Here is a 17,132-nt window from a genome sequence, read left to right as displayed (position 1 = left end):
AAAGGCATATGCTATCATATTCATATAGGAGGTAAGTTTCATGCGAAACAAGTAGGATACAGATGTTTACTCTATCTATTTATATTTTAAAGCTAGCCAAATAAACATTAAAAAAGATAGCCCAAATATTACATAATAGACAAGAATTCCAGCACTAATTTTAATACTTGGAAGGCAGAGGCACGTGAATCTCTGTGACTCTGAGGCCAGGTTGGTCTATATAATGAGGTCTAGGAAAGTCAGAGTTACATAGTGAGACCCTGTTTCAACCATGCCCACACACACAAAAAAACAAGTGCTGGAGAGAAGGCTCTTGCAGAGGACCTGGATTCAGTTCCCAGCATCCACAGGGAAAGTTCACAACCACCTATAACTCCAGTTCCAGGGGACTCAATGCCCTCTTCTGGCGTGCGTGCGTGTGTGTGTGTGTGTGTGTGTGTGTGTGTGTGTGTGTGTGTATGTATGTATGTATTCAGTTTAGCTGTTAATTGAATAAAAAGCAGCAATTCTCCTCCATACATTTTTGAGGAATAAAATGTAGAACACTTCAAGTGTCCTATACTCTGCAAATAGCAATTTAGTTGTATGCCTGCAAACAATACATATGTAAATTGGTTACAGGATAAGGAAGTATGACATTTAGGTGCCATAATGAGTAGAAAAAAAACAAAATTTAATCGAAGTTTGAAGATGGATTAAGGGATGATATCCAACAGAGTGGAATGAATCTGAGGCAGTATGTAGTGGGAGGTCCTTTGCTGACACAATATTTGGAAGGTACTGTCCCAGATAAGATTGACAGGGCAACAAAAGAACGGTGTTTCAGCTGTGAGCAAAGGTTCAAGGTATGTGAATATGAAAATGACAGTTAAGGGGACTGGAGAGATGGCTCAGTGGTTAAGTGTACTGACTGCTCTTCTGAAGGTCCTGAGTTCAATTCCCAGCAACCACATGGTGGCTCACAGCCATCTGTAATGAGACCTGGTGCCCTCTTCTGGCCTGCAGGCATGGAGGCTGAACACTGTGTACATAATAAATAAATAATTATTTTTTAAAAAAAGGAAAGAAAATGACAGTTAAATTACTGGTAATGCATAATGCACAGGAGGGGAGACAGCAAGAAAACAGCTCAGAGGTAACACCTGAAATGGACTACTTGAGAGTTATTTCACCTAGTTCTCCTGAAATCTGAAAGAAGAAAAGAAGTATTTGCATTTGAAGATATTACAAAACTGAACAGACAATAAAAAATGAACATTTATGTTCCTTTTTCCATATAGTGAATTATAGCCACTGCTTGGTGAATTAACAGGTGGAGAAAATTCTCCAGGAGAGATACATCTTCTTTGCCCTTGGTACTATTCAGACTGAGCCACCATACTACACAGAAACCATAGGGGGAAAGTAAAATTCTGTTGCATATTCTAATGATAAAATATTATAGGGAGATATTTGAGTGGGTATGCAAAATTTTAAAATTTCATCCTCAATATGCTTCTCAAAATTGAAGAGGTTTCCTGTAAAAATGCTTTTTAATGTAACACTTGAGAAATTATAGAATAGGTCTCAGGTTTAATCTCTAGCATTAAAAAGATAAAGTTATAAATGGCTTGCTTTTGGGGAAGGTACTCAAGTTAATACACTCGATAAATGCTTTACCTAGAATTTCCTGTATAGAAAACACAATTCAATGAATGTTAGTTAATTCTGAGCTATTTTCATAGCTTCTTGTATAAAATATGGCAATACACTCAATTTTTATGAACATGATTCTTCCATGTTGAGAACACAAATAAAACCACCAAAACTTGCCATTTGATTCAACCTCTGAATGTTACACAGATCTCTCATACATTCATATTTACTATGGAAGAGTTTTAAAATTTTTTTACACATTTTGAAGATAAAACTACCAAGAACACCATAGATTATTTACTCTTGCTTTAATTAATCAAATGTTTCTGACAAGAAACAATTCTATTAAGCATAATAATGTAATGAGTGTACTAAACATTGCTCAGTCTTTTATCTTTAATATACAATAATCCTAGATATTGTTTTACAAATAAGAGACACAAATAAATTAAATTCATTCAAGGTTGCACAGCTAACAGTGAAAAAAAGCAGGATCCAAACATGGGTTTCTGCCATTCTATTCCATCATTCAAATTCTAGTTAACTAGTTATTGTGAATTATAGTATAATTCTAACAATCTCATTTCCAGGAATTACTCTAGAAAAATACAAACTTACATGCACACAAATACTTATATGTATTTGTGTACATGTTTACTACACATAATCACCAAAACTCAAAAATAATTCATCTGCCCTTCCATGTTGAACAACTAAACAAATTGTGATATATCTATACCATGGTCTATTCTATGCAGCAATACAAAGGAAACAAAATATTAATATAACAATTTTTATGATGTGAGTTCTCAAAAGCACTATGTTGTGTACAAAACCAAGATTCATAAGATGACATCCATTTTATATATTAAAACAAAAAAATTATAATGGAATACGAATTAATGGCATCCAGATATTAAAGTAGGAAGATTCTGTGATTAAGCTAGTATAAAAGAATTTTCTGGGGTAAAGGAACCCTTCTGTACTTAGATTGAGGTGGTGGTTACATGAAAGTATACAAGTTAAAATCCATAGGAATTCAATACAACCCTCAGAATTTCCATTTAGCTTTATAATTTTTAAAGACACGTCATCTTTTTGGTTAGTACTAATTGCTGTACTCCTATCTTCTATATACATTTACTAGAATTCTACCTACCACTACAATAGGATTTATTATTAAAATAGATTAGAATGTAGACATTTTAGAAATTATAATATCCTTCCTATGATGGAATTTTTATTGCCCTTGGGGACCCTTTACTTTACTTACCACGATGGGCCTGTATTGTATTAGACTCAAAATTTACTGTCTTGTTCATAACACAAGGTGCAACCAACCAGTGTTTACTAAACTGGCTCTGGCAATGTGGACGAAGTGACAAACACATGGTCATTAATAAAATCTCTACTAGATAGACTAAATCTAGCTCTAATTTCTAATGAAACAATTACATCTAGATAGGCTAAATCTTGCTCTAATTTCTAATGAAACAGTTACTAAATTGTTAAAGATTTTCTCAGGAACTAAAAGGCATAGAATTTAGAAAGGAAGCAGACAGCACACTGCCAGTGGTACAGAGGTTTTTAAAGCCTAAAATAGGCAGAATCTAAACAACAATTACTCCATGCTCCCTAATCATAAATTTCAATGGGCTAAGTAAAAGATATATAAAGAAAGAGGTATGTACTGACTTTCTAGATATGTGATGTCTTGTAGTAGGCAACTTATTTTAAGGGATCACATATCTGCTCATATATGTAAATCTTTCAGAGGCCATCATCCTACTCTTAAAATAAAAAAGATTGCCAAACTGAAGGGAAATCTGGCAGGGAAGTGAAGTTGCAGAACAAATTACCACTCTCATATCCAAAGAGACCAGGAACCTACAGAGATACAGGTTTGGGCACATAAGCCTGTAAGAATTCTGAATCAAAAATTCTATGATTAGCCATAGTGTGAAACTCCTGTGTTCCACAGAGTAGTTTCTACCCCTTTAAAAAGCTTTTCCTACAGGAATCTCACCAGACTTTCATGGTGAAGACAGGGAAAATCTAAGAGAAAGCTCCTGTAGTGGTACTTGGCTGGCTGACTCCAACAGTCCGCCGTGAAACTCACCCCGACCATGTTCTCTAATATTTAATACAGAGGAAAGGGATAAATCCTCAGGGAGGAGAACATTAGTTACCAAATGGGGTGTGGTAAGGGGTAGGAGCAAAGAGAAGGAAGCCCTACACAAGAAGAATGAACAGGTAACCTTGCTAGAAACACACTCAAGACCCAGGTTCACTAGAACCTGACCAATCAGATAATTAGAGAACACCTTCTCCTCAAACAACCACAGCTGACATACCATCTAACTAGTAACAGTGGGATACAATTGGAAAAACTATAAAAACCTACTTTTGGAAAGCATCACAATGACAACCCAAATCAAGTACTGTAAAAATGAAGTTATCATGGTGGTTAGAAAGATGGCTCAGCAGTTAAGAGCACTGGCTGCTCTTACAAAGGACCCAGGTTCAGTTCCCAGGAACCACATGGTGGTTCACAAACATGTTCAACTCCAGTTTGAGGGAAATCCAACCTCTACAAGCACCAAGCACATAAGATAGCACACACACTTTTAGGCAAAACACTCCTCCACATAAAGTAAACACTAAAAATAATACCACTCTCTGGTGTCCTTACCCTGGCCTTCCACCTACACAACCCAGGCCAACAAAAAAACACGGAACAGGCTAACTCCTCACTAAAGACCTAGAAAAAGAATCAGAGCTTTCCAACTATTAAAAATTTATCAGAATCTCTTGCCCATGTGCAGTTTTCAGGATGTTCAAAAGGTAAGAAAATACCCCAAGTTACAAAGGAGTCACTGGCTCCAACCATAGTAGTACAGATGTTGGGACTATAAAAAACTGAAACATAAAATAATTATGATTTGTTAAAACGTCTAATGAATAAAGTAGATAATATGTAAGCCCAGATAGATAACTTCAGCAAAGAAATAGAACCTACGAGAAAAAGTATATTTACTAGAAATACTAAAGTTTAAACAACAACAACCCAGTGGGCTCAACAGTAGATTTGATGCAGCCAAGAAAATTATCAATGAACTCGAAGGTCATGTTTATTAATCAGGCCATTAAAAATTAAAACAAAAGAGGACAAAGGAGAAAAAAAGAACTAGCACACAAGGGCTGGAGTAATGACTCAGTGGTTCAAAGACCACAAAAATTAAACAAAAGGGTAAAAAGGAAGAAAAAAACCAGCATGAAGGGGTTTAACCCATTTGCTGCTCTTGCAAAGGACAGAGAACCAACATGCTGGCTCACAACCATCTGTAATTCCAATTCCAGGGGACCTGACACCCTCTTCTGGCCTTCACAGATACTGCAGACATGTGGTGCAGACATACATGCAGGCAAAAATAAACATAAAAAAGAAAAGCAGCATACAATATTCAAGAACTGTGAGCCACCAACAGTACAACAAACTTGGAATTGGAATCCTAGACAAACAAAAAAAGCAAAATACATAGACTTATTTTAAAAAATAATGGCTGAAAGCCAGGCGCAGTGGTGGCACACACCTTTAATCCCAGCACTGGGCGCAGGGGTAGAGGCAGGCTGATCTCTGTGAGTTCAAGGCCAGCCTGGTCTACAGCGTGAGTTTCAGGACAGGCTCCAAATTTACAGAGAAACCCTGTCTCGAAAAATAAAAAAAAAATGGCTGAGAAATTACATACATAAAGCACAGAAAAATTGCTTTCTACACAAAAAGACATAATTATAAAACAAAACCAAAATTCTACAGCTAGTGTTATTATTGATGAGAGATGGGGACAAGTTAAGTGTTCCCTTTTCACTACAATTCTTTGGAGAAGAAAAATGTCAGAATACTAATATTACTTATTTCAATACTCACTACAAAACTATAGTACTCAAGAAAGTGTGTTAACATAGTGTATCATGGCTGGGGATGAGGCTCAGCAGTAGAGCACTTGCCCAGCATACTTTAGGTAATGATATCTACCCTCAGCAGTGCAGAAAAAGGTAGTATAATTAATGGAAAAATGGTGAAGACACACAGATTCATGGAGCACAGCAGTTCAGGAACAGATGCACAGATGCAAAGGCAATTTAATAAATAAAAGATAGACTTTTTCAACAAATGGTGCAATAAAATGTCACATATGTGGGAAAATGAACTTCAACACATATTTCACTTTCATGGCTTACTGGAATACAAATTGGTAGAACCACTTTAGAGGACAGTTGGTCCACTTCTGTCAGAGAAAGATCAGCAATTCCATGTCCATGTATTTATCCAAAAGGAACTGAAAACTTATACTCACACAAAGACCTATAAGCTAATATTTGCCACACCTGTTGTCCTCTAGCTTACACACATGTAATTCAAAACTAGAGGTATAGTTCAGTATGGATCTTGTACAAGGAAAGCCCCAGACAGACTCAATACCCAGCACCACAAGAAAAAGCCAGAAGTATACCAATAAGCATTTCTAGGGGAAAAAAATTTACCAGAGTCACCATATGCACCATTTTTGTTTGCCTGTTTTTTTTAAAGGACACATGTTTGTTTGTTTTAAGACAAGGTCTCATATAGTCCAAGCTGTTCTTGAACTTGTTATGTAGACCAGGTTGGCCTTGATTTCTTGATCCTCATGCCTATTATGTTCCATTCCCTTAAGAGCTAGATATATATTTTGGTACAAGAATAGATGTGATCAAGTCAAGTTGGGAAGGAAACCATGAGAGTTCCCATTACTATATATAAGGTCTCTTTTTAAAAACACATTTAATTTTTGAAATAGGAAAATAAACAACACATCTTGAAATTCAAAAATTACACATTAGAGCTTATGCAATGAAAAGTCTCATTTTCAACCACTAGTCTAGGCCACCAAACTGTCAGTACTTAATAAGCCCTTCAGAAATTCTGTGTCTATGTAAGCAAATATATATATATATATATATATATATATATATGTATGTATTTTCTTGCCCTCAACTCATTATCTATTTTACATGAATGGCAACACCTCCTCTACTGTTTTTTGGTTTTTCTAATTCTATACACTATAGATTACAAAATATATAGTGTAATACTCTTGTAAAACTAAGCCCTGACTGATACTCAATATATCACCGATCTTCTGCTACTATAGGCAATATTCCAAGTAACTTCTAAATATTTGTTGAATAAATTCTTGGGTAAAGTGCTAAGTCAAACGTTATGTTTATAAATATGGACAGCTCTTTTCAAGTTACTGAGTTAAATATCAGGAATTCTAAAATTTTGTCTTAGGAGGACATAAAATCTAAGATTATGTCATTGCACAATTTTCAAGAGAAATACATAACCCCTACAATACACAAAATGAGTATTTTACTCAGTTCCCCATGTTTCTAAAGACCATTATATTTTTATATAATGAATTTCATCCTGCAAGTTGTTGAAAAAAAAAAATCTATGTTATGTAAAGAATGTTACCTTTGAGATCGTCTTCCAGAACAAAGGTCAAAGCCTGATGCTTCACACTGGTGGATCTTGACCACTCCACAATATGATACTGGAGTCTTCACTGCAACCACAGGGATACTTCAAAATCTGAATAAATAAAACATAATTACAAAGAATCCTTTGCCCTTATTATAATGCCCAAATAAGCATTTCCTCTTTTAGGTAAAAATTATTTTGAAAAGGGCGAGGAGCTAATGGCAAAATTGCCAATGTTCCTCTCATTGCATGGTGGTGGATTCCCTAGTATTTTTTCATAACTACAAAACATAATACACAAGAATTTTGTGATAAAACTTGAATGGGTGTTGAGGAAACCCAGGAGTTTAAGATGAGAGCAGTTGACCCATTTGTGTGCATATCTCCTTCCAAAACCACACTGCCTCCCTCTAGCTTTTCACTCATTACCAATTCTGTATAATTGCTGTAAAGGTTCCCAATTTGTTCACAGTTCTTTATATCCACTTTTTGAATGGTCTCCCACAATGTATCTGGACTTGGTCATGAAAGCACTCTTGTGATTTAGCAATATAATAACAGCAAATGTGACAGGAGCAGAAACTTGAAAAAAGTACTTGTGTACTGGCTGGTGCTTGCTTTTACTTGCTTCTCTCTTTTGAGACTCGGAGACTACTACACTAATAAGTCCAGACTAGACACCTAGAAGAGACCACCACATGGAGTGATGAGCCATCCAAGCTTAGGGCCTCCTACCAAAGCAACTAGTCTACCAAACCCAAGTTGTCTATGCATAGACAAGAGGAAGAGGTTTATGCTATACATAAAGTTTCAAATATAAAAACTTCCACCACCTGAATGAAAATATGAAAAAATATTATAGAAAAAATGTTTCAGTCTTCCAAAGTCTCACAAATGTGCTGTGTCCATTTAGTCACAGAAGTATCTTAATTATGATATATTTAAAACAAAGCCTTACACTCAACAGTTCTACTTGTAATGATAAATCCAGAATTCCAGAAATTACTTTTCCTCTTAATTCCAACTGTTTATCTATTTTGCAGGCTTAATGAAAACTGAACAATTTCCCTTAGTGAAGCCTAAAATGCAAGAGATATGAACCTAATTAAACCTTTTTCTGGGGCTGGAGAGATGGCTCAGTGGTTAAGAGCACTGTCTGCTCTTCTAGAGGTCCTGAGTTCAATTCCCAGCAACCACATGGTGGCTCACAACCATCTGTACTGGGATCTGGTGCCCTCTTCTGGCGTGTGGGTATACATGGAGGCAGAAAGTTGTATACAGAATAAATAAATCTAAAAAACAAACAAACAAAAAAAAAACCCTTTTCTACCAGCATTCTTAAGTGGCATCTTCTAGCATCATGGCATCTCTTACCAATACTCACAGAAGATAGTAAAAGTCATCTATCAACATTTTGGTGGAAGTTTATACAGAAATATCACCTCTGTTGGAATGAAAGGTGGAACACTGAGGAAATGACTTAAAGTTCTTTTAGGCCCCATTGGATACTTTTCTGAAGTACACACACATGCTATTTAGGAAAAGTTTAATACCTTTAAGAAGCATCTGCCTATCTTTGAAATAAAGCACAAGCTCTTTAATGAAATTCCACAAAGCCTGTCAATTTTCTGCTTACCTTTTTTCCCAGATCCAACCAAACCTGTGTGAATCCTTTATTCCTCTTTCCCACTTCTATGCTGTCACAACTGCTATTTCCTCTGCCTGGCAATCTCTTCTCTCTACCTTATTTATTATTATTCTTCATTCTCGAGGCTCCAAGGGCACTCCACTGGTTTCAGTCACAGAAAAATTAATTCTATCTTTTTCTCGCTGTGTGACCTTTTGCAAGTTGGCTCTGTTTCACCATTTTAAGATTCACATGTCTGAGATATGCTCTGCTCAGAGAGCTATCCAGTGCTCAACATAAAGAAAATTGTTACCAAATCTCTGTTGCTATTATTTTTATTATTCCATAAGGTAATTGCCATTGTCTTTCCTAGAACTAGTAGTCAGACATTATCTGTTGAAAAAAAATAGTCCCTTGGATCCTACCTTAATACCTAACACTTTAAACGTTATTTCCAACAAACAGTATTTTAGGGAGTAAGGGAAGATGAAATAAAAGGTTACAGAGCAAATATTACTTCAACTAAATTCTCACCACCATCCTCAAAGATATGATTTGGCACATGAAGAAACTGAAGCACAGAGAAGTAAACTAGCCAAGATCAAGTGGAAGAGCAGAATATGAGTCCAAGTTTGCCTGATTCCATTGCCTGTAGTGGATATATGACATCAAAGGATTCCCTAACTCATGGACTTTGTCATCTAAGAGCAGAAGGCCTTAAAGATGGATATGTACAGTTAACATACTGTTAAGTGACTCCCAGATATCTATTATCTACTCTTCAGATCCTTAACCAGGCCTCTGTTCCCATCAGCAGAACATTCCTCCTCCTAACTGCTGAAAAGATTCCTCAAATTCTTTCCACTGGACATTAAGCTCTTAAGGGGATGAGTATATTTCTCCCTTTATAGCTCTAGCAAATAGAAAACACTATATTTGTTGAATGAATTAAGTGGAAATTATATTTTTTTTAATTTTTTTTAATTTATTTATTTATTAAAGATTTCTGTCTCTTCCCCGCCACCGCCTCCCATTTCCCTCCCCCTCCCCCAATTAAGTCTCCCCCCAGCCCGAAAAGCAATCAGGGTTCCCTGTCCTGTGGGAAGTCCAAGGAACTCCCACCTCCATCCAGGTCTAGTAAGTTGAGAAATTATATTAATGACCACAAAGTTGAGAGTTTTCATAGTACTAAAATCTGACATAGGGAAACACACAACAAGAACAGTGAAAGGGAGAGGATATCTTAAATACTTTTACCATTGGTCATGATTTCTCTATTTAGTATCAGAAATTAAACTTGGTTTACAAACATGTGATTGGGAGCTACAGTGAGACTTTACCTCTGGGGCCCTGCCCCACCACCAATGTTCTGCTATACCAATGGTTGCCTCTGAGACACTCTTCACGACAGGATGGCCTTGACAAGTACCACTCTTTCAGTGGTTACCTCAAATGATTTGTAAAAAGAAACAGAAAGAGCAAATGAAGGCAAACGGCTGATAACTAGTGACCTTGGATAAAGGGAATACAGTGAGTTTTTGTACCAATCTTGCAACATTTTTAAAATTATAATATTTTATCAAAAATTCAGTTTTCAAAATCTAAAAAGGAATAATACCAGCAAGTTTCCCAGGAGATTTCAGCACAAAGGGTTCAGTGTATAAGTCAAGCTGATATCACATTTTCTTGTTAGCTAGTCCAAAAACAACATTCTAGCCAACCATAGTAGCCCATACTTTATAATCCCAGCACTCAGGAGGCTGAGGCAGGAGGATCATGAGTAGGAAAGCCAGTCTGGGCTACACAGTAAGCCCTGTCTCAAACTAACAAAAAAGCGACACTAGCTTAGGTTTGTGGGGTTTTTTTTTTTGCCTATCAGCAGGTATCAGAAGAAAATGACCTTTATGGGTAGTGGGGCATAGCCGTGGCTTATGAGTTGGAGTGGAAAAATTATTTGTAGCTTGAAGGGTACTTATGATATCATAGATGCCTTCTATTTGCCAAAGTCCCAGTATAACTAACTCTCCCTTGACAGATCTTTTTTCTTTAGGGCATATCAGAACCCCCCAGTACCCACAAGGACATGCCCTCATGTTCAGAAAAACAGCATTTTGAGTTCTTACCTTGCCTTTCTCAAGTCTGGAAGATTAGATCACGTAAGTTTTTTCCAAAGACTAAGCACAGAAGCACTTTTGATTGTAGGACCCTTGCTTCTGTTGTCTATGGATAGCCCTACAGAAAGGACAAAACAATAGCCATGGGGGAGTCACAAAACCAGAAAATGTAAAGCTTTAATCTTCCAGACCAGGTCTATAATGATCACCTGCTAGCATCTTCTTATTCATTCTAAACCACCCATCCTAGATTCTCCCCACCCTGAAAACCTTTATAAAGCTGAGAATGCTTTAGCTTTCTCATCCACAGTAACCAGAACAATATAACTTATGAATGAGCCAAATGTCCCCACTTTATAAGGGTATCAGGGTAAGGGGTAGGTAGCTCAGTAGTAGAATGTTTGCTGAGTATGTGCAAGACTCTGGGTTCAATTTTCAACACCAAAAATTATGGTTAGGATAGTGCCAGATGGGTATCACCCAACACCCACCTCTCACCTAAAAAAGTGAGGCAAGCAAAGATCACAGTAAATTATCCCAATGAGAGATTTTCTTAATATAAGTCAGACTATCAATTCTATCTTCTTCAGTTCCTACTTTTTATAAGCTCCATGGAGAGGTAGGTACATTATGTCCCATGAAAATATTCAACCTCATTTTAGCCTCTCTCTCTGCATTCCTATCAAAGCTTCTAAGAGCTCTCTAATGTCACATCTACACAAACACCTGATGTCTTCTGATTTCCTCACCAGCACCAAAATATGCGATTAGTTTCATTTAGACCTCAAAGTAAAAAAAGAAGAGATGGCTTTGTATAGCTTAGAGGACAAACATTTGCTATGGTTGGTAGAACACAACAGAGAGGAAAGGCAAGCATTATTAAAGTAGATGGCCATACTAAATCTGACATTCTTGTACTTAGCTTTCACTAACTCATATGTCTTGGGTGGAATAACTACCCCAGAATCATCAGTTGTGATGGTCCTGGGACTCTCCTCTATAAGCCAGAAAGTGGTTCACAAGTGCCTTGAAAGCTATTTCCAAGTCATTCCTGGCTCCTTCACTTTGGACAAGAATCATATACCACACTGCCATGGTCTGATTCAATAAAGAGAAAACTAAGTATGGATTCTGGAATTAGAACACTGTAACCTATATTATTCCAGAACTAACTGGCTAAAAAAGGTGAGAAACTCTTTTAAGGGGACAGTATTGGAATAAGAGCTCTTCTCTAGTGACCAGAAAGGTGGCAATGATGGAACCCAATGTTGGGGATTTAATATGAACTGTGCACTCCCCAACTTAATATGAACAGCATTCCTCCAATTTCTGTAATCCTTGAAGTGAGAATTTATCCTCTAATAATTCAAGTATTTAAACTCAGAGCTCACCTTAAATCGAAAAGAAAATAATTATGGAAGTAGGACACTCTTAATGTCAAACAGAAAAATATACTTATCCAGAGTCATCATATAATGTGGAAGAACCACACTATTCAAAGGGTGCAAAGGCCAGACTCTACGTTCCCACCATTACATATGTTCTAGAAATACTAAACTAAAAAAACATAATGCTTTCTTTAACTGGCCTCTGCTCTTTTCCCCACCCCCATTCTCCAACCCCCAGGGCAACAAGAAGTGGCTGCAGGCAAGGTATTTAAGAAGTACACTGGGAAAGTGGATTCTGCTTAGCACGAACTAGGCAACGATGTGGTGTAACCAGTTTTTACCTAGTTTTTTTCATTACTTTTCCGAGTTTAGAGAGTAGCAGCTATCTTGATCTGACTGAATGCAGGAAATGAGGTCTCTTTTCCCTCTAGGTCACTGGAATCACGGTCACTAAGGTTTTGATTTCTTACACCATCTGTGGAGGACAGAGGGTGGGGGTCTCATCCTCAACTTCACAAGGTGGGTGAGGGTCGACACACATCTCAGGACATGTATTTCCTTGTACCTTAGGCCAATGGAGCAGCCAAACAAGTTTCTTGCCCAATCCCTACAAGTGACAAGTCCTAGGGTTGCACAGAGATGAACTGTTAAGCACGTCTTCACGTACTACCATTAAGTACACTCACTTGAGATGCCCACTCCACTTTCTTCCTGATAAATAATGAACGCAGGTTGCCAGTCTCCACCAAAGCCAAGGCTCTGCTCCGAAACGCAGGGGGAAAAGATGGGAAGATTAAACAAACAAAAAAACAAATAAATGTGGCCCCCTCAGAGGAGGTAATAAAAAACGAATTCGAGAGCTGGAAAAAAGTTAACAACTGTACCATGCCCGGTGGCAGAAAAACCTCCCCGTAATGGGAGATTTTCCCACCTCCAGGACCGCAGGGCGCTAGGCTGCTGCGAACACTCACAGCGTCCTAACAATGACGGCAGAAAGGAAAGTTCGTCGTCCGCCAGCCGGCAGGGCGCCCGCGCTCCCGCTAGCTTGGCATTTGGGCTCTCGGGGTGCCTGGTTGCTCCCTGCACTGCCGGTCTTCCCCGCTCCAGACACTCGGGGTCTTCCCGCTCGGCAAGGCTCAAGCAGCCAGGGTGCGCCCTCTCGCTGCTACGACTGGCCAGCCGCAGGCGGCAGAAAGAGCATGCCCTCTAGCCCCGAGGTCTGGCCCCCACGAGTCCCGAGAGCACAGGCACGGCAAGGGGCGCCGGGAGAGGACTCTGAAGGCAACGGCCGCCACAGTTATGGCGCTCAATGCCTTCCGAGGTGGCCCGGAGGCTGCAGCCGAGCTCGCGTGTCCGTGTCCGCCCCCCCGCCCACCCCCCAGCTCGGGCCACCAGGCACAGCGCGCCACCAGCAGAGGGGCGACTGGGCACTTTACCTCAGCCCACACACGCTCTCCGCTCCACGGCTCTCGGGGGACACCGGAGGCAACCGCTTCGTGGGGCTGGAGCTCCCCCAGCCCGGCGAGGCCGGGACCCCTAGCTCCACGCCGCCCTCGTCCCACTCCTCGAGGCCACCACTCCCGCCGCCAAAGCCGCACGACGCCCACAACCTCGCTGCCGCTGCCGCGGCGACCCTCGGGAGCGCCTACCTTCGGCGCCGCTCCGGGCTCCGCTCCTTTCCTGCCGCACTCCGGGGCCCCTCAACGTGCCGGGCGGGCGAGTCCGGCTAGGCTGGTAACCGCCCCCTAGCCGCCCGCTTTCTTCTCTTCCCTCCCTCGCACCTGCCCCCTAATCTCCTCCTCACCCCGCCCTCCCGCCCGGGCCTCCAGCCGCCACGGGGGCCGCCCCCTAGCGCTGTGCTCCCGCCCTCCGCCCTGGCCGCCTGGCCCGTCAGGCCTCAGCCCTGGGCAGGCTGCTGGGCGGCGGCGGCCGAGGAGGCGCGGAGCACTATTGTATTCCTGACACAGTGCGCTCCCACGCTCCGCCTCTTCCCTTTCCTTCCTCGCCACCGCCACTCCCCCCCCCCCCACCGCCGGCTGCGCTCGCCCTACCCGACCGACTCCCCGCCGGCTGCTCGCCGCGCGCTCTTCTGGCGGGCTGGGCGCCGTCGCCAACGCCACCGGCTTCGAGGCTCCGCCCACTTTGGGCTCCCGCACGCGCGCGCGGCGCGGTGCTTCAGGTGGGTTCTCCTCCCCTCCTGCTGCGCGCGCTGCTGCCCTGAGGAGTCCCAGCCCCGCTAGGCGCTAGAAAGGGCGAGGTGCACTGGCTCTCGCACCGGCCAGCCTTAGCTTTTCAAGTCCCCGCTTTAACTTCAAGTTCTGCGTTTATAAACTCGGTGACCACCATTGATTTGTGTCATTTCTGCTTGAAATACGGAAAAATAATAAAGGCAAGGAGACAATTGACAACACATTTATCCAGTTGCAAGCAAACATGTTTTATGAAGGTGTGGACTGCTTTTCTTTTTTTTTAACTTCGGATGTCTATATAGCGAGCCTACAGCTCCCAGTTATTCAAACCTTCATACAGGTGTTGCTGTGGAGGTATTTTGAAATAGAATTAAAGGCCGGTTGACTTAAAAGTGGGGATTATTTTCTCGTATAGTGTAGGTGGCCTGTCAGAATTCTTTAGAAAAATCCTTTAAACCAGGGCTGAGTTTTTCCTGAGACAAAGAGGATTGGACGGGGAGTTTAAAAAGTTCACCCAGGGACGCCTGCTTTAGTCTGTGCCCCTGGGTTCCAGCTTCCTGATCTTATCTTCCTGGTTGCCTACCCTACAGCTTTTGTTTTATTAACCAGTATTACAATTAAAGAAGACAATAGCTTCTAATGAATAAGTGGGAAATGACATATATTATTAATATATAAAATAAGTGTATATAATTTACTAATGATTCTGACCCTTTGAATTCTGATAAATACAGAACTTTGCAAGCAACTTACTATTTACCTTTCTAGAATTGAAAATACATCATGATTAAGATAAACTCATAGTCATTTTCACTTATATTTCTAAGATAAACAATGTAGATATTTGTATTTTGTCTACTTTTCATACTGTAGATTTAATTCTTCATTATATGCAAATATCTGGAAAAATATTCATAATCCTTCACATTTACTGTTATACTTGATTTATTTTAAAATAAAATTCCACAGGGAGATGTAAACATGGTAGAAGGGTCTCATGAAACCCTGTAAGTACCTCTCAGACTTTTCTAACATAACTACATCAAAAGCAAGATAGGGACACTCGTCCAATCCATAGAGCTCATTCGGATCTCATCAACTTAGCAAGCATCCACTTCTCAATCTGAAAATTTAAGTTCTCCACAATTTTTCCACCTATGTGGATTCCTGTGACCAAGACAACCATCTCAAAGCAAAGAGTCTCCCTGGTATGCCTTATCATCAGTCACCTCCTTTTCTTAACATAATTCCTGGCAACTCCTAATATGTTCACCACGCCATCCCTCTAATTTCGTTATTTCAAACATATTATATAAATAGAATCATACATTTTGAAATCTGTGGGGGTTTTTTTCCTCAGCACAATTTCTTTAACATTCATCACTGTTTTTATTGCTGAGTGATAATCTACAGTGTGGCTATACCACAGTTCATGCATTCAAGGACATTTGGACTGTTTCCAACTTTGCCCGTTAAGAATACAACTGCTGAGCCATGGGGACGGCTCAGTAGGAAAAAGCATAGCCACCAAGCCTGATGACTTTTTTTTTACCCCTGGGATCCAAAAGTTGAAAAGAAAGAACGCCCTGAGTCTTGAAAATTATCCTCTGATGTTCACACATAGGACACACACACAAATAGGTGTAATAAAATTTTTTAAAAAAAGAATGACAGTGCCGTAAACAGTCTTATAGAGATTTTTGTGAGAATAGTTTCATTTTCTTACATCAAGTAACTATAAGTGCAGCCGGGCGGTGGTGGCGCACGCCTTGAATCTCAGCACTGGGGAGGCAGAGGCAGGCGGATCTCTGTGAGTTCGAGGCCAGCCTGGTCTACAAGAGCTAGTTCCAGGACAGGAACCAAAGCTACAGAGAAACCCTGTCTAGAAAAACAAAAAAAAAAACAAATAAAAATAATAATAAGTGTAAGTGCAGTTGATGGTCAGATGCTAAGTGTGTCCTGAGTGTTGTAAGAAATGGCCACATTTCCAGACCAGGTGGCCCGTCTTGTTTCCTAATTGCCGTACAGAGGAGATCAGTTTCTTCTTTACTCTTCCTTAGTATTTGTTTGAAATAGTCACTATTTCTGTTTTCGCCTTCCTATGCTGATAGCTCATTTGAAATTGGCTTTCCCTAGTGGCCAACAATGTTGAACTCCCTTGCATGTCTTTAGTTACCATCTCTTGATGATGTGTCTGCTTATGCCTTTTGGATATTTTCTAATTTGATTATTACTTACTAGTAAATTTGGAGAGTTTATATATTCTAAATATAAGTCCTCTGTCAGATATGTATATGATCAGAAAATAATTTTCCTATTCTGCAGTTCATCTTTTCATTTGTTAAACTCTTTTCGGAGGGCTTCAGCTTATCAAGTTTTGCGGTTACATATAGTGCTTTTGGTGTCATACCTAAAAAATCTTCACCTCGTCCCATTTGCCTTCTCTCATGTTTCCTCTAAGAAGTATTATAGTTTTGTTTTAAGTCAGTAGTTCCCTTTGAATTAATTTTTTGTTAAAAACTTGGCCCTAAGATAGAGATTTTTAATTTTGCCATAAACAGTCGATGACTCGAATAAAATGACTGTCTTTGCTTCATTAAATTGCTTTCGTATCTCTGTCAAAGTCAATTGGGCCATCTGTATGGGGCCATTTCT

General features: G+C 39.9%; 1 protein-coding gene across 2 annotated transcripts in view; it reads right to left on the bottom strand.

The window, feature by feature from the left end:
- Jade3 (jade family PHD finger 3) overlaps positions 1-14,073 on the bottom strand; it is a 121,667-nt gene extending 107,594 nt beyond the window's left edge. For both annotated transcript variants that reach the window (XM_075958422.1, XM_075958421.1), the window contains exons 1-4: positions 13,938-14,073; positions 12,975-13,047; positions 10,910-11,018; positions 7,154-7,270 (exon numbers count right to left, since the gene is read on the bottom strand). The gene's annotated coding sequence lies outside the window, so the exon portion shown is untranslated. The remainder of the gene's footprint in view (positions 1-7,153; positions 7,271-10,909; positions 11,019-12,974; positions 13,048-13,937) is intronic.
- Between the last annotated feature and the right edge of the window lie 3,059 nt (positions 14,074-17,132).

Source organism: Microtus pennsylvanicus, chromosome X, assembly GCF_037038515.1.
Source record: "Microtus pennsylvanicus isolate mMicPen1 chromosome X, mMicPen1.hap1, whole genome shotgun sequence".
NCBI classification, from domain to species: Eukaryota; Metazoa; Chordata; class Mammalia; order Rodentia; family Cricetidae; genus Microtus; species Microtus pennsylvanicus.
This window is presented reverse-complemented; position numbering and strand designations above follow the sequence as displayed.